A 23,908-nucleotide genomic window follows, 5' to 3' on the forward strand; every position below is an offset into this window, starting at 1 on the left:
GTGTGTGTGTGTGTGTGTGTGTGTGTGTGTGTGTGTGGGAAGCAAAAAATATAACTTTTCATATGCGATCTTAATGGAACGAACAGAGTCTTTTTTTTCTCTTCAGTGGTGTGTTTTTATTTTTTATTTTTTTTACATATACCGAAGACTTTTATACGTTATATTTACGGTGTCTTTCTTAAACAAGAATAAAAAAATACCAGTTCAAGTTTGACTAGTGATTTGATTTTGATTTGCATGTTCAATTAATTTTCATTTAGCCCAAAAATTAAATAAAAAAATCCTTCTTTTTTTTAAAATAGTTTTTAAACAAATAGAGAAAAAGTCTTAAAACTTTTTCAGTACTGTTTTTTAGAGTCTCCATTAAGTCTGGAATGATTCAGTCCAGGTTTATTTAGTCTGAGCAGTTTGGATGTTGAACTAGAGGCGATCAAAGACTACAGATTGTTTGGAAACTTTAAAAGAGCTCTTTAGTTTAGCATTTTTGCTAAACGTCACCAAACTGGTGTACGGCCATGTTTTGTTCATGTTTAGTGTGGGCAACACAAAGCTGCTCCCACTTATGTTTAACCTCAAATTTAAAAAAAAAAAAAAAAAAAAAAAGCAAAGGAAATCTTGGTCTGACTATTGCCGACTGACTTTTTATGTTTTGAACCCTCGTGCTGCCCCCCGTAGCGAGAGCGCCCTGGTTGGAAAGACATATCGCCCAAATCAAAAACAGCCACCACTCACAGTAACGTTCCTCCTATATCAGAAGATTTACTAAATAACTTTTCAAATGACAATTTTCATATTCAGCTGGATTCTGTGTGCCGATGTGAAGAGTTTTGCTTCAACCCGTCAAGACGTCACTGCATCTTTAACTTGTCCATCTGCTCTCACTGACAGCCGTCTGGATTTGAAGAGACGGCTGACGTTTTCCTAGTGAAAATTCGCAGGATTCACGCGGGCAGGTCTGGACAAAGGATCGATTCGGTGGCGGCCTGCTTTGGAAGAGGTTCAGAAAAGCCGATGCAAAGCGAACGAGACGTTTGATGCTCAGGGATTTGCATGCTGTCCATGTTGATGTAACACGCTGTACTCCGTGCTGCTCAGAGAGCAACGCGCCAGCTGGGATCTGATCCAAAACCCATAAAAGAGACATCCGATCCTATCAGTGGCTCGATAAAGCCCCCCGTCTAATTTGATGCTAAGCTTGAAACTGAACACTTTCTACTCGAACGCCTCAGTGTGGGAGATTTACTCATTTACTCTTGAAATCACATTCTTTGACTTTTTTGGTGCACACTTTAACATTACATAATTTCTTTTTTCTTTTCACTGAAATTCATAGTTTTCAACATTTTGAAACATATTCAATGAGTGGGTTTTCGAGTGCATTTTCTGCAACGCACTTTTCCAAAATCTCACTGAATGAAATCACACCAACACATTTTACTGAGCTGCTAAACGAGCGAAGTTCGTCTGACGACGATGACGGGCGCTACTCCACGCCGACATCTTTGATTTACGAACCCACACCGGTTTACCTTCCTTTCAGCCGTCGGCGACCTCAGCTGGCTGAGTGCGACATCCTGTTTGGATCCGCTTTAAATGAACGAGTTTTCCTCCGTCTGGCCGCTGCACTGATGGTCCCACTCCAGATGGGTGGCCCCGTCGAGGAGAGCAGAACACCCACACAGCGCGGACATGACGGTTGACTTACACACACATCTGAAATCGCTCCCGAATGGACATACAGATCGCCGTCGGCCCTCGTTCGTTTGTACGAAGCGTAAAAGTAAAGTCACGTCTTGCAGGTTTGTGCTCTTGTTTTTATTTAATTTAAAACTTCTTCTTTTTTTTTGGTTTGTTTTGTTGGGGGACAAACAGTCAATCGCACGTTTGAAGTGGAGAATAAACAGACGAGGAGCTCCGGAGTCCCAAACACAGCTGGTTCGTCTCCCGCAGTGGATGTCTCAGGGTCACAGATGGAGCCGGTGGAAGGAGAACGAACGAACGAGGGAGGGAGAGTTTAAGAGAAAAGACTGAGAGTTGATGGTAAAAGGAAGGGAAGGAGAAAAAAAAAAAGAAACTCGAGCTTCTTCTTCTTCTTTGCAGAAGCAGCTGCTTTTCTGAACATCGAGTTCAGGTCTAAAAAGTAACGTAATAACATCTCTGGAGTCAAAAAGCATTTAAAGCGCTAATCTCACGACAGGTCTCGTACATGTATTGTTAAATCCTGACAGTAATCAGTCCGATAACAGTTTCACTGACAGCTGGTGAAATACATGTTTCGCTCCCGTGGGGACACACCGTGTGATGGCACGCCGACTGACATGCTGCGGATTAAAAGCATTCCTACTTTTTACCCAGAGAGTGAGCGCGAAAGGTCAGAGTTAGCTTGCAGATGTTCTGTTTCTCTCTCTCTGAACTCAACAGACATAAAATGTATAGACTTTGTAGTCAAACTTATATCACAGGAATTGATCAGTTGATGGAATAAAGTTGTGACGCTACAGCGAATAACTAAATGAGTAGCTTCAGGAATTTTAACCACAAAATTGCGCAAATTGAAGCCACGAAAATAAATTTGATTATTGGAAACATGCCAATTTTTTATTTTTTATTTTTTATTTTTTTTGGGGGGGGGGGGAAGTAAAGTATGACGTAATTTTTCAGCCAGATCAAAATAAATGTATTTCACAAAACTGCAATGGAAACTTTTTTTTTCTCACATCACACCAGTCAGGCGATCAACAGCCGGATGCTACTACTGGTGAAAACCACAAAGACGACGACAGGAAGTGGTACAAAATGGTGGTTTGTTTTTGTTTTTCTCTTCTGTAAATTTTCCACAAAATGGCTCATATGTAACCACTCTACTCTACGGGGTTTGTCGCGCCAACGCCTGAATGAAACGCCGACAGCTGATAGGTGATGAGAGCTTGAGCAGTGGCTGAATTATAAAAAATATTTAGAATATAGACAACGATTTGCACACATTTGTAGTGGAAACACAGCTGCAGACTTAAAGCTAAGTGTTGTGCTAGTTTTTCTATAACTACTTGTGAAAAAATGGGATGACTTGTTGGCATGCCCCGAGGGAGCGCTAAAACAAAACTTTCTCCTATCTATTTGCACGTCCAGTATGAATATATAAATATATATATATATTTATATGCGGGCGCTCTTTGTGGCTTGCAGAAGGTACGTTATCCAATCTTTGCCGCTACAGGAAAGGCTGATTGTTTATTTTCATTGTTGTTTGAGAAATTGTTTAGCATTTTCCCCCACAGCCCTGCATTCCCATATGTGCAAGCAGAACACAACCATCATAACAACGAAGAAGCCCGTATCTTATAGGTCCCCGTTCTCTCAACATTAGAGCTCAGAAAGGGCCAACGTACGCCACGCTCTGGTCGACCAGAACCTTATCTGGGCCGACTGTAGGTATGGAAAGGCAGGTCCAGACGTATTCCCCATTACCTACAGACATGAGAGTTAAGCACGTATGTGCTATGAAGGCCTGTGAAACAGCCCAGCCAGACATGTGAACATGAAAGTGTTTGGACAGTGAAGTATGAGCAAACAGCACGGATTGATTGGTACATCATGGCTTTAAGCTTAAAGGCGAATAACCGGGTAATTCCAGTTGATAAGAGCCTAAGATGTGATGATGAGTGTGAAGACGGAGGAATCCACGTGAGCCTTCGTTAACCAGCGTGTTGATTCGCGTTTTGCATGTGGACATGTATGCAAAGTATGATTGGATTTTTGCTTTTGGCCTCTTACGGTACCTTGCAAAGAACGTCAATGTTTTTCATTGGCGGTTTTGCGACTGAACAAGGAATATCTAAACTGATAGCCTTCCATAAAATCCAATGTAAGCAATTGAGTTTAGAAGTGATATCTGAAGGTCAGATATTTTATTAGAGAGCATTAGAGAACGAACAGCATCCTGAAGATCAAGGAATACAGCAGGAGAATCTGCCTACAGGGAAACTGTCACACATTTCACACATCAGTAGTCATCAATCATATTCACGAAATGGCAGCAAGAAGGAAGTTATTGTTAAAACAAGAAAAGATTTCAGGACTTGAGTTGTTGAAGTCTGCCTCGTATTTCTCTCTCTTAGCAGCGGGAGCAAATGTCTTCCCTCGGGTGCTGGTTTAGCATCGGTTTCCCGATACAATGCATCAGTTTCAGCTGCGGGTGTGGACAGGAGGGAACTGAATGCGGATCAGTGCATCTCCACCCTTCTCAGGTGGAGGCCGGATTACGTCCCACAACAAAGGGTTTTGGATCAAACCAAAAACCCCCCCTGATGTGAATGGACTTGCTCTGATTGGACGATCGATGAGTCAGAAAATAGGCTTTGAAACGAATAGGAAAATCTGAAATGTACTTTATAGGCGTTTGGTGACTAAGCATCCAATCATTTGGGCGTCCAAACCCTGTCTTTGTTTTTGCAGCTATCTTTATCTGCTTGTCTTTGTCCCAGAGGTTTAATCTCTTTTGCTCGACTGTAGTTCCTTCTGTTCTCTGCTCACTGTTGCCCTATTTTTGTCGAAAGTAGAGGGAATTGGGATCGTAAAGAAGAAAGTCAGACCGCCACTGATGACATTTCTCCTCCTCTCTCCCCTTTTCCCTCCCTTCTCTGTCCAAAGCTCACTTTCGCTTTGCAGGGAGTTTGTCCCCCCTTTTTTTTTGCCCCAGTCTGCTGGAGGGGGAGTTGTAATAGTCGCAATTATCATTCAAAGACTTCGGCCTCGACCGATTTATTTTCTTTTCAGTTCTTTAAATTCCTGAAGGAAACTTCAGTTAAAGTAAGTAGGATAAAGAAGTGCAGGTGGCGCTAATGTAGCAACAGCTTGTCTGAGGGTTGAACTGAAGTTAAGATTAATGCAATAAGGAATAAATCAATTAACTGCATGACAAATGTAAACAAGCTCGATCATTTCCATTTGTATAGCTGGTTGTTTTTCTCCTGTGTCTCTTTCTATGAGACTGGATGACATCAATCATCTACCAGTTCCAGCTAGCTCCTTTTTTGAACGACAGTTCTGTTTACAGTGACTTCATAATTATTTTTATTTGTTTGTTTAGAATATTTAAAATGTTTTCCAGTTCCAGTGTTAAATGTTTGCTATAAATAAGTTTATTGATCTTTGAGAGGCGTACTTGCATTGTTATACCATTACCATCATGTTACTTTAAAATGGTCTCAAAACAACAATATTATCGTTTTTCGCAATAACTTACAGAATAACAGAATATGTTAAAGTTACAGGCCTTCTTGCTCAATTTCTGCATTTTTTGTGTGCCGTGTTGCTGGCCTTTCTCTGTTTTTGTTTTTTGTTTTTTGTTTTTTCATTTCTCTTCTCACAGATAAACCGGTTATGATGCTAACAGAATAATTTAGATGAATAACAGCTGAAAAGCCGTTTGAACCAGGTGTTCTTCAGATAGTTTCTTGCAGAATGAAGTTACTTGGGTTTAAACCTCTGTTGATGTTTACTTGGAGTAAAGTTGCTATGTAACTGTTAAGTGATGAGGAAAATAAATCATTATTTGTCTGCACTAGAAATGTGATTCCAGTGGCAGCGTTATTTTTCAAAGATATTCTTTAGGACCTCACATTGAGGGCCACACTTTCCCAGGCCCCTTGTCAGGACCCAGTCGACCAGCTGATGATTTCTAACGAGAGCTGCTTGACCTTTATTAATTAAGCTTATGGGCACTAGGACCACTGAGCTGATAAGCCCCCCACGCTCTGTCCTCATCCACCCTGACCTCCATCATGCGTCGTCCCACCACAACCAACCTGCCGTCCTTTATATTATTATAAAATCAGGAAAGGAAATGTTCAAGTTGTCCTCATAGGACAAGTTTTAAATATTTATGAAAGTGTTGAGGCATGTATACCAAAAATGACCAAAAGGACAGATCTCTTCCCCTCCTTCTGGCCCTTCAACCTCGGACCAAAACACCAAATGTGGGTTTTTTGAAGTTTTAAGAGCCTCATGTATGTAAGCTTATTTCACTCTCACAAGGCAGCTTATAAAAGCTCTTTCTTTGGTGCTCTGGTGTGAAACCTTTGGATGATGTTCCACAGCTATCTGAGGAATGCCACCCATTGAACTTAATGCTAATCTGCAGTTCATGTGGGGTTTAGAAGGCAATAAGTCTGTCTTAAAAAACAGGGTGGATCAGAACATTGGTCCTTCTTACTTAATATGGGAAGTCACTTCACTTCATCTAATGAGAGGTTTCAGAGAAATTGTTTTTTTTTTTTTACCTAATATATCAATCAATATAAGACCAAGTAACAAATAGATGTGTAATTTAATGTCTTGAATGTTGGCTGCAGTGCCTTCTAGTGGTATAAATAGCAGATTGCAACCAGCTCAATACTGCATCTCGATTTTCCAACAGTGGTCACAAAAAGAGAAATGATTGCAACTGTACTTTGATTTGCATCATGAAATAATTGGGAATTGTTATATTTTTCCATAAATTACATTCAAATAAAAATGTTTGCCTAAGTACCTGAGTTTTAGACTAACTATAAAACATATTTTGTAGATAAGACTATTAAAAGGTCTTTCTAAATTTTCGCTACGCTTGAAATATCAATAGTTATAAATTATTTTAGTTTAGCTTTTACTTTTAAGGCTAATATAAATGCAAAAGCAACTTTTTGTGGGAATAATTTGAGATTTATCTGAGTTTTTACATAACTGTTTATTGTTAATTTAAAATTCCATTGCATGATTATAATGAAACTCACTAAAATTGAGCATGTATTTTTTTTTATTATTTTTTTACATCTTTTACAGGCATTTTTATTTGTTTGTAATATTAAAAGTGTGTCATTCAGTCACATTCCTTTTCTTCTTTTATCTAAACAACCTTGTTTTTAATCTTTTAACCTTTTCCTTCTCAAACCCTGGTCATCTGTGGGCATATTTCTTGTGATTCTTTCAGGTTTCCCTGGCATGTTGTTATTTAGTGTAAAATACAATAGAAATTGTCAAAATTTAGCAATAGAAATGGTCAAAATACAAAGAGAGGAAAGATTTTTTAGCTGATTTAATTAATCCCTTCTTTTTACCTCTTAGCTTATTATTTAGTTAGAAGGCACCATTATCTTTTTTGTCTATTCAAAATAATTTTGCAGCTGGAGTTACTAGGCCTACATGACCTGCTAGCTTGCTAGCTAGCTAGCTTGCTAACTTGAATGTGTACGATGTGCTGCACTGTTAGAAAGGAGAAGGTGGTAAGTGCTTAGCTGAAAAGTGGTTGTTTAATGGTGGAGAGCTTTAGGGGTTTGGTCTTGAGGGCTCCTGGACATCAAAATACACCGAAATGCAACAAATATTTTTTAAAGATGTCCTTCAGATAAACTTTAGATTTTGCTTCTGATTCTGACTCTGGTTCTAGACACTTTTTGATTCAGTTACTGATTAGCTGGTAAAGTCGAGCACTACAAGAAAAAGTCTACTGTCATTGCTGGAAGAGAAAAGTAAGATCAGATAAAAGAAATTGTAAAAAAAAAAAACAAACACCTTTCTATCTTAAAATCAAGTTAGCTCATCAAATTAGCATACAGACTTTCTAAATGTGAATCAGTGAACAGATTTTTTTTATTGCTGTATTTAGATAATTGTGAAGTTTTGGGAAGTGCCTTGGTGAAAAGTTACATTGATTTATTTCCTTTTTTTTTTCTTCTTCTTCTTCTCACAGGGTGGAAAGTCTGATGAACCGTGTGCAGGCCTGGACTGCAGCAGAGGGTGCAAGTGCTTCCCAGAGAAAGGCAGCAGGGTGAGTCGGCTGCATGATCGCTGAAATCAAGCTCTGTGCCAAAAAACAGAGAACATAACGTTAGCACAAACAATACTTAACCTCTGCCCTCATTTTATAGAGTATAAAGTTGAAATATTTTCATTTTTAATCATTCGCCGAGCACGACTTAAAATCAGACATTGTAATTAGCCGCGTAATGTGATGTTTCATCAGAGCAGCAGACATATAAATGCAACAAAGTAAAATTAAGCTCATATTAAGAATAATCTTGTGGTGGTGAAGCCTTTTACTCATGTTGATGGTATTTCGTCTCTGTCATAGCTAATCTAGGTAATTACAGAACAATTAAATTATGTGGCTAACATTAAATTCCTGCAGTTTTTACTATGTTACCCCCCTCCCCCATCTTCAGATTGCCTGATAACTATTTTAGATTTTGACTTTTGAACCTGTGTGCTTGAATGCACAAATATTTGTGGTTTATTGAAATATTAGATGGCAGGAATTGGTTAATTGTTTCCCCCGAAGGGCATTAATTTAATTTATAAACAATACAAAACCACAGCGCCTTGTTTTAATCTTAGATTGTGCTTTTAGATTGTGTTTTTAGCAAGTTGGGGTACTTTATCTCCACTTAACCCCCCTCAGGCTCACATTTAAATTCTTATCCATTTTCATCAGGTTTGCATCTTGTCTGCAAACATGAACGTTTGGTCTGTGTTAGTCTATAAAATGCATGTTTCAACAATCCCTCTCTGTGCGCCACAACGGGGTTCCTGCAGGAGAGGGAATAGGATCAAATCAGGATGTGTAGCTGCAGGCAAGGAATTAATTTTCTTGTCAATCCCATCAGACAATTAACATCAAACCGTCACCAGTAACATCAAAACAAAGCTCTGCCGATTCCTCGTTGGCGGATCGTGCTCTGCAAGATGCGCACAAACCTCCCGACTGTCGGCCCTGATGTCCTTTCGGGAGCAGCAATCAGAGCGCTCCACTCTGCTGATTTACGTCTGAAACTCGCTGTGACGCCAACATTTTCTGGATGCTTTGTGGTTTGGTTCAAATATAAGATATAAATTCTCACGTATCGACAAGCTCCCAAACATGTGTGTCACCAGGTCACGGTGCGAGTTATAGAGGCAAAAGTTCCTCCGAGATCGAAAAGAGATTAGAAAAGCATCTTACCGAGTTCGGCCTCAGCAATCACCCTCCAGCAGCTTTCTGCCCATTATTAACTCAGTCTTGTTTACACTCCACCGAAAACGGGAAGGGTTTTATTGTCACTAATTACATTTTTGAATCCTTGGAAACAGTGAGGCCAGATTTTGATTTAATATTCGTTTAACTTTACCGACATATTTCTTCCGGCGGGAAAGAATATATTTGTATGGTAAAATAAGTCCAGCACATTTCAGCAAAGAAGAACCATTTTATTTAATTTAATTTGCAGGAGCGTGACCCAAATTGCATACCCATTGGAAACTGTGAGCGGGTTGAAAGATTCAAGGCTATGCACCATTCCAAGTGTTTCTTGCTGAAAAGTCAAGAAAGGGGCGTAAGATCTTATCTGAATGTCTTTGAGTTCCAGTGGCCACACCTCCCAGGCTTTGGTAGGAGGTCAAAAGTGACACCTGCGCTGACGAGGTTGACGGTGCGAGAGGTGAAAGAAAGATACCAGGGTTCACCCGAAGGCCACCGGCGGTTCCTGCCGGTGGCAACATCTCAAGGCAGACGGTCAAACAGACCCTGCGTCTTCTGGATTCCATGAAAACGGACAAAAGAGGAAACCATTTCCTTGAGCTAGGTAGAAAAAAAGAACTTTGCAAACTTTCATCTGGACAGAGGAGGAGATTGTTCTTTGGTTTGGTGGGCACATGACACTAAAATAGATTTGTTTGGCCACAGTTATGCAGCCATATTTACAGCGTGTCGATGCCCAACAGGATAGACAACCGAATTAAAAGAACTACATCAAGATTCTCAACGATGTCCTTCAGGATTCTGCTGAGAAACTTGTCCTGATTGATGGTTTAGTGACCCAAAACACACAGCTGGTGTGGTAGCGTAATGGCTTGTGGACTATTAAGTGGTCCACTAAATGTTTCAAATATTAAGCTTCAAATTAAGTTTGAAGCAGCCCAGCCAGAGTCCTGACTTGGATTTAATGGGGAATCTGCGGAGGGAGTTAAAGATTGGGCTAAAAGCACGAATACTTTACAACCTCAAATATTTTGGAGTTCATTGCGAAAGGTGAAAGGTCATCGACACCAGTGGAGACATGCAGAAAGCCAAGAAAGGCTTTTCAAATCATTATAGACAGCTGCACACATGATTTTGATTTGTGTGTGTTTTTTTTAGTATAAATGTAAAGAAAATCAGAAAAACGTCTTTTTACCATTTGGTGACACAGATCTCTTGGGTCTTGAGTGAAACAGAATAACCTTTGGGTGTATCAATAATTTTGGACTTAACTCTACGTAGTACTGAGCTAAATTCCTGAACATGTGATTTTTAAAATAAGTTTTTCCTTTAATTCCCTCTTTCCTGCCTTCTACCTATTTGGGAAGCAGCAAATCCATCCACAAAGACATTCCTTTCCTTGGTCTCCATATTAACGTGTCTGGCCTTTGCAAACTGCTCCCCCCCCTTTCCTAACTTAAAAGTAGCGATGTCTCGATATCACTGGAAACGCGAGACTTCTGTCTTTACCCTAAAACCAGACTAAAACCAGACTAAGTGTAAGCTTCACACTGTTGCTCGCTCCCCCCCTTTAGCTCGGATCTAAACAACAATTACTGTCTGACACAGAAGCCTACACTTACTTCCCGACTACTGTACACCATTTTAGCTAAATAACATAGTGACGAGCGCCTCATTACGCTCAGGTATCTATAGGTAAATGATCAGGTAACACTTGCTGGCTCTGCTCAGGCCTCCTGTTGGGCCTAAATGACACGGCCGCAACTACATTACATTCTTTAACTGTTATTGTTGGGAGTCCCGTCAGGGCTGAGGTGCTTATTTGTCTCTTTTCAGTTTTACTTTTGTAGTTGGACCATGGAGAAGGTAGGTGTGTTCTTAATCATGGCTGTTAACGCCACTGAAGTCCGCAGGTGGGACGGAGTTAAAGGGCTCTATGCCACACAGGTCCTGAGTCAACAACAGCTCAGTGTTATTGATTCGGATTAAAGCTGCAGTGTGTAACTTTTATAAAGAATACGCTCCTTACATGTTTGTTTAAACTTTCACCATGCAGTGACAGTTTATGAGAGAGATAATCTGTGAAAATATCAGTCTCCTCCACCTCTTCCCTGAGCTGCTATCGGTGTGTGAAGAAATCCTGGCCAACAACAACCAATCAGAGCCAGGAAGAAGGTCTTACCGCTGTCAATCAACTTCATGTACTCGCTGCTGAATGTGCTAATGGCAGAGAAACAACTCACCGTCACAGGGAAAGGGTTTATTTGCCTAGTAGCCTTGGCATTCACAACATGCTACGCTAGCTGCAGCATAACATGGCCACACACACACGATTGTGATTGATAGCCATAAGACCCGCCTCCTGGCTCTGATTGGTTGGTTCTCGTTGGTAATGGAAACACTGAAGGAGAAGGAAGAGGAGCTAAATGTTGTCACAGATTGTCTCATGACATATTGACAGCTTCAGCGAATATGTAAAAAAAAAACAAGAAAGTTCATAAAAGTTACACACTGCAGCTTTAAAGATGGTCTGTAGAGGGATCAGTCATTTACAAAAACTCAAATCATAGCGTGTCGATTGCTCCTTCGTAAGATATGCACAGGTTTAGGATGGTTAAATCACATGACCCTTAGAAAGCTTGTGCCTTCTAGTTACTTTTGCTTCTGCTGAATTATCGCCCTCCGTCTTAAAGTCGGAGAACATTGATTGACGTGCGATTGTCGACGATACGGTCAACATCCATCTTCTGGATCACAATTTATTGGTCAATTGTTTTCTGATTCATCTTTAAGCAATCACCCTCATTGTTTTTTTAGTTTTGTTTTGGTTTTATAAGGAGACACAGATTAATTACAGGCCTCCTATCATGCAGAGGTGTGTTGGCAGGATATCTTGGCATTCCAACCAAAACATCTGCTAATGTTTGAGATCCATCAGGATCTGACAGGCTAACTGAAGAAGTACAAACGCTGTCACACAAGATTGAAGTGAAGTTTTGTTTATCCCCGAGGGAGAACTTTTATCTTTTTGCTACCAACACTTTAGCATCTTTTTTTTTTTTTTTTACGTGAATAGCTTATTGGAGATCACAAATTTATGGCTCTTCTCACGTCAGCTCCAGGTTTATTACCACAGCACTTCCACACCCGTGGTAGTTAGCTAAACTCCTGCGGAAAATCTTTTCATGTAACAAATAATGTCAGTGATGTATACAATGTATAATAAAGCAATGAAACAACAAAACATGGGTGAAATACAAGCTAATATTTTCTGCACAATTGTATTAAAAAAAAGTCATTTTTTCCAGTATTTTTATTAGTAGAGAGAAGAATTTATGACTCCATTAATTACAGCAAGTTGTCCAGGTTCTGAAGCTACAAACCAAACCCAGATCACCACGCTGCCACTACCATGTATCTGTTATTTTCCTAATACCAGTGTTAGTTTAAGTTGAAATGTAAATGGAAACGTGTTTATTCTCCAGTTTCATTTTATTTGAAGCTTTACTTTAGTCTTCTATAAACCCCTCATGCTATTGTTATTATTACATAATGTTATATGTACTTGGTTAAGTCAAATCCCAACAAATAAATGCAAAATAACTGCCCCGTTTTTTGTTTTTTTTTTGTTAGCCTATTGATTATATACAAAAAACATGTTTCTCGATGGCACAATTAATTTTCTTCACTCCCCGCCCCCCAGTTTTCAGTCTTATTGGTTTTTCCTGTAGTTTTGACAATTTGCCAAACTTTACCTCTACCACACCATAAAAAGACAGAGAAAATTACTAGTTTGCAAGCTGTTATTTAAAAATGACGTGAACTGGAATCGCAGCACCTTTATTTGATTGAAAAGAAACAGCGTTGTGATTTTTATTTTATTTTGTTTTCCCATTTAAATTTTTTTCTCCCGTGACATTTCTGCGTCACGGTGTCTGCAGGTGTTTAGGATGTCTGGCTGTGCCAACAACTCTTCAGGGCATTGCTGTCCCATCTTGAGCTTAGTTCTGGGCAGCCTTGGCATGCAGAGGCATAAACTGGAAATATTTCCTCCAGCCATTTCATAAGGGAGATGAAAATAATGGAAAGAGCAACTGCCTTGTGTTAACATAGCATATAAAACCGCCTCTTGTAACCCAACATTAGTGGCTTTCTGGTGGTTTTCTAACAGCTTCAGTTGAAAAGACTGCAGATGTCACGATTTAAGCGGGTTAACTGTAATAGTTGCGCATGTTTAACGGCGTTAATTTCCCCTGGAAACTTTGCGGTAAGCTAGGTTCCTGTCCAGCCTTGTTTGTCACAGCTCTACTCGGTCTACACATCTCAGTCATGGTTCTAAATCCAGCTGTGCTGCAACGCAGTATCAGGGCCTCGCCAAGAAAATAAAAACGTAGATAAAATTACGACAATAAAGTCATAAAATTACAAGAGTGAAGTCATAAATTTGAAGGATAAAGACACAACATTAGGAAAATAAAGTTTTATGAGAATACAGTCGAAAAATGCATCAAAATAATACGGCAATAAAATGGTAGTGTTAGGTAAAAGTCATATTAGAGCTTTATTCTTGTAATATTTCTACTTTATTCTCAAAATATTATGATTGTTTTTCACGTTATGACTTTATTCTCGTCATTTTATTTATTTTTTTCTTAGTATGCCATAATACTCTGTAGTGCTGTGCAAAGCCATAGGTGAGATGTTTTTTAAGTAATATCTTCACTTATGAAAATCAACGCACGTCTGCAATAAAACTGCATGTTTTATTGATTTTACCATTTTTAAGCCAAGATTAAAGCAAATGGGCCTCTCACTCATTATCTACATATTCCTCTGGAAACCTGATCAACCTGAAAACATATCAGTTATAAAAAGCCTTTCGCTGCATTATGTAGATCTTCATGGTGCATGCGAGTTTTCTTAAAACCATGTATTACTTTCAAATGGGGAACGAATAGAGAAGTGACCACTATAGATGTAAAAAGTATTTAGCATTACATTTTGCATGCAGAAGTGTATAAATATTGTGTATCCCAGTCCATACGGTGACTGTGTAGAAAGTGACCCACATATGAGCAAGAGGCAGGCCAGCAGACACAAAAATGTAAGTCTCATTCACCGGGGCCCAGACAACAAAAGCGGCTGTGGAGTAAAGGCCGAACAGACTGGGGAAGTGGGCTGCCTGCACCTTCTAAAATAAGACTCAGGTAAAGCGATAGTGGATGTGTGTCTCGGTGGAATGAGAACATAAGAAACGAGGGATGAAAGCCCCTCAAAGGGCCTCGCGATGAAAGACCGCGTCTTTCTGCCCCTGAATTCCTCTACTTTAATCCTGAAGCAGGTAGACCGGGAAGAAGAAGAAGGAAAAAAAGCGGAAGAAGAAAAAGTTGCTTTGGGTAGCTTAAAAGAAGAGGGGACAGGCCGGCAGCGTGCCTTTTGTGTCAAACCGGCCGAGAGGAGAGAAGGGGAGATAAGGTGACACTGACCCAATTGTTTGTGTTTAAGCCCTATGCAAAAATGTAGGCAGAGGAATGAAGCCAGAACAGGGACTGCTGGGGAAGATAATTTTAACTCCCAAATAAATGTGTTGTCAAAACCGCAACACGCAGCTTCCTGGATGGAGGAAAAGGGCAGTAGTTCCTCCTGCACCACCCTAAAACGTCTTACAACAACAGCATTGACAATTCTTGGCATTTTAAACTATCTTTCAGAGCAACAGAGAACTTCTTAGTTCTTTCAATTAATTCATTAAGATATGTCTGTGAGGATTTGATCACTATTTACAAAGCCTGTCCGCATATAAAATACTTTTATTCATTTAAAGTCTATTTTGGTTCTTCTCAAACCTGACTTTTCAGTAGTTTATTTCTAAAACCTTCTAAACATCGACAATTATTACATATTTTTTCTATTCTGAACTATCTTGCTTAACTGGCCTCAAATAAACAGACTCTACTTCCTAAAACAGCTCATGCAGATCTAGAAGAATTTGATAGTTTGGATATTAGCTCAATTGGAAGTTTGAGGTAATTCCTGATTTTGACTCCACTTGGAGCTGCAACTAACTTCCAACCTCGATGGTGAATGACCTTTGAACTCACTGTCTTCATTAGAGACTTTTTAAGGGAAAAACGTGATGCAGAAATGGAAAGGATTAGCCCTGCTGACTTCTCAAGAGGCAACTTTAGATAATGCCAAAACTATGTCGCCAGATCAGGGGTCCTTAAATCCAGCCCTCGAGGGAAGGTGTCTGGCAACTTTTCGACAGGTCCCAGGTCCGATACATATGAATCAAATGGCTGGATTACCTCCTCAGTGCAGTCAAGCCCTCCAGAGTCTTCCTAATGGTCCCATTGCTCGACTCAGGTGTGTTGAAGCAGAGACGCATCTAAAAGTTACCGGACTTTGGCCCTTGAGGCCTGGATTTAAAGACACCTGGTCTAGACGGTATTTCCAAGCAATCTCACCTTGATCTAGAGCAGGGGCCGAACTCCAGCAACCTTTAAATGGGATTCCTCTGAAATACACCTGGGTCAGGTAATTAGGTCATCACCAGGACTGTGTGGAATATCATTATTCTCTGAGGAGGTATTCTTACAGTTTGACTGTGTTGTGTTTGACCAGGGACAAAAGTTGCAGGACATCGTCCTTTGAGAACTGGAGTGTGACATTGCTGATCTGGATTAAACGGTTTGGGCATTAGATCAAGAGACACCTTGATCTAATGTCTTCACCATCTTATCTTGCAGTAGAGGTTCTTGATCTTGACAAAATTATTTTTACATTATATCAAGAGTCATCAGGGTCTAGTGTCCAAACAATCTCCTCTCTGCAACAACTTTCAAACGAAAGGGTGAATGAAAACTGAAAATGCCAAAAATTACATCTTAATTAAGCACTCACAATGCTTTATGATTGATATCAGCATTCAAAGAAAACAACTTAAGAACTCTTATGAAACTCACTAGATAATTTTACATTGGTGGTCTGCATGCTTCAACTTGGCCCAAAATACCAATATTCCCCAATCACACACTCATTTTTTATACTCTCAGATTTTGGCTCAGGGTTGTGATTAGTAGTGTATTTATTTCAGTAGTCAGTAAAACACTCAGGACAGATTGGCAACCAGTCTTGTGGTCAAAATGCGGATGCACATCCAGAGAATTCATGCCAATTAAACAGAGAACCCCTGTCAATTATCCGGCTACTCTGGATAATTGACAAGAATTTGAACTGAATTTGAACACATGCTCATGTTTTATCATGTTCTGTGTTTTGGAGGGTGTTGCAAGCGCAGAATACCTTCGCTGTCTTAGTTTGAAACCAGAGTGATGGGTTAAAGGACAGCGAGGGATACACAACGATAGACCATGAAGGCTTCATCAGCACCTACCCACCTACACTCAGAGACTTAGATTGTGTACATGGATGTTAACTTTGATCTTACACGTACAGTATGTTGGACCACTCTGTCCCTTTTCATGTCTGCTACTCTTTAATGTGCTGCTTTTGTTGCCTTTGAGCTTGTTTGGGTTTGAGCCCTTCCACCAGCCTCTATAGGTGTGCTTCTCTGGCATGTATGCTGATGTACCTACAGGCCAGATAGTCTGACAGGACAGGACAGACTTATCAACGGTAGCCTGTCACCCAAGCATTTCACTTCCCAACACATACACACACACACATGAACGCTCACACCCACACCCACTGGTGGGCCCCCGATGGCATTTTATCGGGCGCTCCCTCCTTTTTGATGCTCAAATGGGGTTAAAATATGTTGGGGGCAGGGAGATTTGTTTAGGCTTCATCTGAAGAGACTCTCACACACACGATACTGTAGTAAAGGTAGAGCAGCCTCTTGTCGTCTGTAGAGGCCCCCTGAGAAATCCTCCCTTATGTTGCAGTCGGAGCTTAAATGCAAGCTTTGAACTTCTCGGTGGACGCTGATGTCCTTATTTAGATAGACACAAAACCCCACCGTAGTCATAGCTGCACTTCTTTCCTCCAAGTCCAAAGCCCAGTGTTTAGGTTAGAGCTAACACGAAGATCACAGAATCAGACAGGTACATCTAAGTGTGTAGCTATGCTAAATCACAGCTACACAAATTACCTTCAGAGAATCTCTTCTTCCTTTTTCATCCTCACTCACCTGCTTTGATCATGTGATGTTGCTCTTATTTATGCCCTTCCACATAGAGGGAAATGTTGAACCGCAGGACAGAAAAGTGTGGCATGAAAGCATGAGTCCGTCTCTCCTCTCCCTCTTTGTTATGCACTATACCGCCCTCACATGGCGCTTTCAGGAACTCGTTTTTTTAACAGGAGTTAGATTTTTTCTGTTTTCTCCCACGTTGTTCAGCTGAGACTGGTTTTAGTCTGACTATGCTAGACTTTATCTATTAAACATTAGATTAAACATATATAATGCTGCTTCTGTCTGTGATCTTTGTGTAAATACAAAGCAAGTGTATCTTAGGAAAAACAAATCTCTGTTATAGGGAATGAATTGCTTTCCAAATATCAAAGTTGAACCACCTGGTAAAATATATTCAAATATATTTTTGTTGAAACTTATGAAAGTTTCGACAAATCATGCTTTTATGTGTAATGATAAAATAGCCCAAAAATGTTCATACCCATCTTTTCATTTCGCAAACTTCTATATCTGGAACTGGAAATGATTTGAGTGGTCCAGACTCAAATCTGATCATCTTTGCAGGAATATGCTTATTCTGAGAACACTTCAGTTGCTCTAATGAAAATAAAGATGACCTATTGATTATTAAAAAGGGTACATATAATTTCAGCCATGGTATTTTTTGATAAAAATGTAAATAGTAGCACATCTCTTTTCCTATCAGAAACAAATCAGGTGGGAGTATGAATCTTCTGGAGCTTAACTGTGTGCTCACTGGTGTTGAGGGAAAAAAAAAGTATTTCTGTGTCTAATATGTCCAGACAAGTCAGCAAACCTAAATCTAGATGGTTGAGTCCTGAAAATGTCATTTTCAAGATAATCTGCATTAGTTGCTTTGTCCTTAAATCCAGAAATTAAACCTGATCGTATATACAACTGTACAGTACAAGAAAAAAAAAAATCTTCATCACGGGTGATGAATAATAAATTCATTTCAGAGTGAAATTGAAATATGTTGGGGCATATTTAAGATATGCTCCTATTTACATATCTTCTGCCACAAGATATGCCTTGTGGCAGAAATGTATACATAATCCCTTCCTCCATTTTTGCCTTGAATGTATATTCTTGTGCATTTAATCTTAATCCCACTCTACTCCTTTCAACTCCATTACACAAAAATGAGTGGAAAATTATGGAGGATGGGGGAGGTAAGGAAAAGTCTTTCATTTCTCCCATCCTCTGTCTTTTCTACACACGGCTTCTGTATAGGTGTGTTTAACTAACGCGTGGAGGAATGTGCAGAACTGATCATTACCGATTTTATAGCTTCTCAGGACTGAAGTGAGCATCGAGGCACGGTTGTTCGCCACATTTCCAGGTCGTTAACGGCGCGTCAAATAAACATTTACGAGACTTTTTTTTTTTTTTCACCTCTTCAGCAGAGGTGGCCGGCGTCGCTGGCTCGTTTCTGAACAAAACAGTCAGTGAGGTGCAATTAAACATGCAGCCGCGCACCGCTTTTCAGTAGAAATGGCATTAAAAAACGAGCGGAAGGCGCGCTCTGTGTGTGGCACTTTATTAAAGTGTGGGAGTACAGAGAGTGCTTTAGGTACGAAATGCATCAGGCAGTGCATTTCTTATGTCAGGGCTGTTTATGTCTCTGATGTACACACACATACACGCCAAACGATGCACGTCGGCAGCAGGGCAACCTCAAAACTCTCCGGGAAAACCAAAACCCCGACGTACCTAAACACAGCTGGCTGGAGGTCGCCCACTCACTCGGACGTCTCGGGAAAACGAGAACACGCGTCGTCTCCTCTCGTGGAGCAAAGTGAGAAGGTTCAACTGCCGAAGTGTTTTATCTTTAGTTTCTCTTTCAAAGTCAGTCAAGAGTTTTAAAAAGTGGGCCACAGCGATCTTGGAAGCTTGAAAAACAACAAAAAATCTTCTATTGAGTGCGAGAACTCTAAAATAAATATTGGTTAACTTAAATTAACCTAAATTTATCTGGCGTATTTCATCCATGTTGCAAAGAAGCAATTTAATCGTAAAAGATAAATACTGAAAGAAAACAGGTGGTCCAGCTTAAATATATTGCCTTAAATTAAGTTTATTCAAGTGAATATTTTAAGTTTATTAAGTCTTTATGTTAAATAAAGAACGTTTTCCAAACTTAATTAATTTACACGTCAAAAATTAACACAGTTTTTTTTTTTTTAGTGCAGGAATTTAGTGGCACACAAATCAAATTTCCTACATAAATCCCTGAAGTTTGGCTGATTGACTGCTTCACTTAGCATTCATAAAAGACTGTTTTGTCTATGATAGTGTTGGGTGAACCACACAGAGATGGAGGAGGGAATACAAGAAGGCATCTTTCCTCTCTATCGCAGAACGATCTGACTTGGCCCCCGTTTATCTCCCGTATTGTTTAACTGATCCCAAAACCTCTCTGTTTCCTCCATAAACACGTGCAGCGTGTCAAAACAGCGGTTTTATCTCCTGAAAAACAGGGCAATGTCTGGGCCTGTTTTACAATAGAGAAAAAAAAATCAAAATAAAAACAATGCTTACTTACATATGGATTACATTTTTTTGATTATTTTGGTAATTATGGCTTGCAGCTAATTGGAAAATGAAAGTTTCACTCAAAAGCAATAAAGATTTTGGTAACACTTTATTTGAAGGGGTGTGCATAATAATGACATGACACTGTCAAAAACATAACATCTGTCATGAACATAAAGAAGTCTATGAATGTCTATGACAGTTGTCATGAAGTGTCATTCGGTAAATGACACTTTTAATGCAAAGTTGCTTTAAATGTTGCATTAAAAGTCCCAGCTTTGCATTATTTTGAAAATACTGACACTTTATTGCAAAGTTGGCATTTTTAATGGACTTTCAAGGCAACTTTTAATGCAACTTTGCATTAAAAGTGTCATTATTTACTGAATGACACTTCATGACAACGTTCATAAAGACTCCAGATGTTATTTCATGTTCATGACAGTGTCATGTCAGTCTTATGCACACCCCGTCAAATAAAGTGTTACCCTTCTTTCAGATCAGATGTGATGGGATCCTATTGGCTTCAACTGGCTGTTTCATACTTGGCTGATTAAAGAATGTAACTCTTTAAAAAGCTGTTAAAATAATTTTTTACTATGGAACAGCCTTTACTAAAAAGGTAAAGAATTTGTTATAAAAGTATTACTGATTAAACTTTACATTTAAGCTACATAATTTTTAAAGTTTAATCAGTAATACTTTTCTAAAAGAATTATCAGATCACGATGTCTAGATTAATGTCAAGTTGTCATAACAAAGACATTTTGAATAATGTCAACTTTCTATTAAAGTGTCATAATTTACCGAATAACGCTTCATGACAACAGTCATAAACATTCATAAAGACTCCTTCATGTTCATGACAGGTGTTATGTCATGTTTATGACGGTGTCATGACAGTCTTATTCACAACCCGTCAAAGTGTTACCGAAAAAAGCAATCATTTTTGCAGAGGTGGGATCCAAGGCCACCAAAACGGATCCCATCAACAAGAATGCAGAAGTTTGTTACATACATACAGAGCTGATGACATCACAAGCATGACTGGCTGTGACATCACAGAGGTTTCCTTCATCTTTGGAATGATGATGCGAGTGTTTGAGATCTCTACTACACTCACCAACCAGCCTCCTCCCCTCCCCCCATATTGAAATTGGGCAGGATGAGGGTTAATGAGGGGGGAGGGTTATACAGTGTTTAATCTTTCTGTAGACTTTTGTTCATGGCTGTTTTTTGTTGAGGCATTGCGTCTGAGGACAGTTGTCCCGTCTTTATTTGCTCTTTTTTTTTTTTTTAGTTTCGGGTAGTTGGTATGAATCAAGTATGAATCCAAGAATGTGTAGGCTACTTTGGACTGAATATTATTTTATTATTAATATTACTATCACTATTGTTGATGTTTTGATTTTTATGCTTGTTTCTGGAGTTATTGTCAAAAATAATTTCACAGAGAACAAAAAAGCAATGCGAATAGAAATTCTTTTCACAGGCATCTAATAAAAATGCAATAAATGAACATTTAACTTAAAATCTGTAGGCCTAACAGCAGCCAATCAGAGTGGAAAAAATATTCTTGTTCTGTGCCATTTTCTAGTTGTTAAATCTTGCACAAAGTGACCAAATAAAAGACGTACAACAATGCTAGTTTAAACTTTCAACTATTTGCAAAAGACTGTGGTGTGCAACATTAAAACATGGATAGAACTACAATTATATTAATCATAACTCCTCTCTGATGTTTCTGTCGTTTTCTGGTGGTGCAGCTCTGTGCTGCCTTCAGGAGAATGGGACATCAGAGTATCATCCATAAAATGTCAACCACATGTCATTTATTGTGCAAACCAGAGCTTTCAGTGGAAAACCAAAAGTTCCAGATCCTTTTAATGCCATACAAATATGAGACAGAAACATTGATTATATCTTTATAATCTATTGTCTGTTGATTTATAGATTAATAGTTTTACTGGACAGAAATTAGACTGAACAAATCTGGTTGGTAGTCAAATCCTAGTGAGTCAGATTGAAAGTGTCATGGAGTCGTCAGCCTCATGACATTAACACTGACATGAAAAATAATGTTGAAGAAATAAATATATAAAATAAGTAGCAACTGATTTTTAAACCAGATCGTCACCTGAGCTGCTTTTGGAGGCACATCTGGAAACGGGTCCTGGAAGTCTTAAAAGGTTTTAAAGAGCCATACATGCCAATTACATCTGCTTGTTTGGACTCAGTCGTCACCTCGGGCTGATTTTAAGGGAAGTGGGTAATGTAGACATACAGTTGCTTCAGTGTCTTTAATAAGGTTAGTTTAAGTTTCAGTGTATTTCAATGAGAAACGTCTGTTTCCTTTTGTTTTTTTTTTTGTTTTGTTTTTTTGTTTTTGGACAAAATGCTATAGAAATGTTTGTAAAAGGGCGGCAATCTGGAATTTAAATTAAAAAATAACATCCAAGAGAGTTCCATGATTAGATTCTCCCCAACCCCCAGCCCCCTCCGTCTTCACCGTCCTCCTTGCTCTGCCGCCGACCGGCAGCTGAGAAAACACTGTGACTTTATGACATCATCGCCGGGGGGGGATTGGCGCCGGTCGATGAGCGCTACATGCGATTTTTCCTGTCAGGGAAAGCATCTGGATGAAAGGAGACAACAGGTTGTTGGTTTTAATGGCAGCCATCATCACAACCAGAGGGGCTGAGGAGCGGTGGGAAGCTGTCTGCTGGAGCATGAAAGGAGGAGAAACGCGCAGTTTGTGGAGGGGGAAAGAAAAATGGAGCTTAAAGTTGGTTGATCTCCTTGGTTTATTCAAATATAGCACTTAATGGAGAGCAACAGATCTAACATAATAAGTTTGGTTAGAATAATGTAACATACAATGCAATAAGATCCCAACCCTGTCAAATATTGCAACCACACCTCAACCTTCTTACGTTTGTGTGAGCAATTTCAAATTTAAAATTTTTTAAATCGCTTCAAATTTAAAGGAAACACATTTATAGAACGGAAAAGTAGATAAGCTGATTTTTCTCTTATTGTTAGTTGTCATAATGACAGGTGGGCACTGTCTTTGCTTAATGGTCGTGAAGTTTCTGGCCTTGATAGGCAAACAAAGCCTTCATTTTTTTTTGGAACTTTGTATTTTTGGTTCAGTCTCAATGTGAGCAAGAAATAAAAAATCAACTTGAAATAAAATAATAATAAAAAGAACACCACACAGACTTCTGGTAGCTCACACTGACCAAATGTTAATGTATACAATGCGTGTAACATTAACAGTTCTTTCTCAGTTTTTTTATGCTTTTGAATCACTGAGAGGTCATTCACTATTTTAGGTTTCAGTTTTCGGATCTTTGTAAAGAATTTCTTCAGCTTAAAATCGTACCTCATCTGCAGGGCTGTTAATCCATTTCTGAAGCTTGTGCTGTATAGCTCGTTGTTGGTTGAAACCCAGGCGCAGTGTTGGGTCAGGGGTTATTTTTCCCCATGGTCTTTTTATATTAAACCATGTGACAGAAGAAAATATGCCTCCAGTTTAGATGCCATATTTGTATTGATTCCTCGTCTGTTGGCAACAGTCACAATCCCCTGTTTTGCATATTTTAGTTTCACAGTTAAGTTGTCGACATGCTGAAGCCACAATATCAGAGTGATTAAAGGTGCAGCCGTGAACAGCTCTTCAGCTAGTCTTGTTCAGACAAGAAAGCAAGGAATTTAAGCTAAACTGCAAACCACTTACTTAAAAAAACCCCATCTCATTACATATGAACAAGACAGCTTTATCGCAAATACTGAAGGTTGCAACCACATTTAGTCCCACAACAACCCCAGGAATAAGGTGGATAGAAAAAGGAACGTGTGTAATCCAAGAGTCACATTAAGTCAGCCGATTTCCTGACCTCACCTTTTTGCTGTATCTTCTGCATCTAAGTTATAGCAATTGGGTAAGTTAAAACTTAAACGCATCATCATCAGCATAGAGTTGTAGTCGGTATTGTTGTGACGGAGATGTATAAATTAAATAAATATTTTTCCCCCTCTTAAGCAGAAGGAAAATCGGATCTCTCCTTAAGCGTGTTGCTCCCATTTCCTCCCATATGTTTGCGTTGACATTAATGATATTTTTCAGGTTATGAACAAATATTTAGTTGAGTTAGTTCAAATCTATGAACCTGAGGAGTTTGTACTTTGCGCAGTGAGAA

General features: G+C 39.2%; 1 protein-coding gene across 5 annotated transcripts in view; it reads left to right on the plus strand.

Annotated features, from left to right (window-relative positions):
• The first annotated feature begins 7,450 nt into the window (after positions 1-7,450).
• col4a6 (collagen, type IV, alpha 6) overlaps positions 7,451-23,908 on the plus strand; it is a 65,259-nt gene continuing 48,801 nt past the window's right edge. For 2 of the 5 annotated variants that reach the window (XM_016662915.1, XM_016662918.1), the window contains exon 1: positions 7,452-7,807. The gene's annotated coding sequence lies outside the window, so the exon portion shown is untranslated. Of the gene's footprint in view, positions 7,808-23,908 lie in introns of all 5 variants that reach the window. The other 3 variants (XM_016662916.1, XM_016662917.1, XM_007576059.2) reach the window with 3 other exon arrangements.

The sequence above is a fragment of the Poecilia formosa genome, unplaced genomic scaffold, assembly GCF_000485575.1.
Source record: "Poecilia formosa unplaced genomic scaffold, Poecilia_formosa-5.1.2 Scaffold395, whole genome shotgun sequence".
NCBI lineage: Eukaryota > Metazoa > Chordata > Actinopteri > Cyprinodontiformes > Poeciliidae > Poecilia > Poecilia formosa.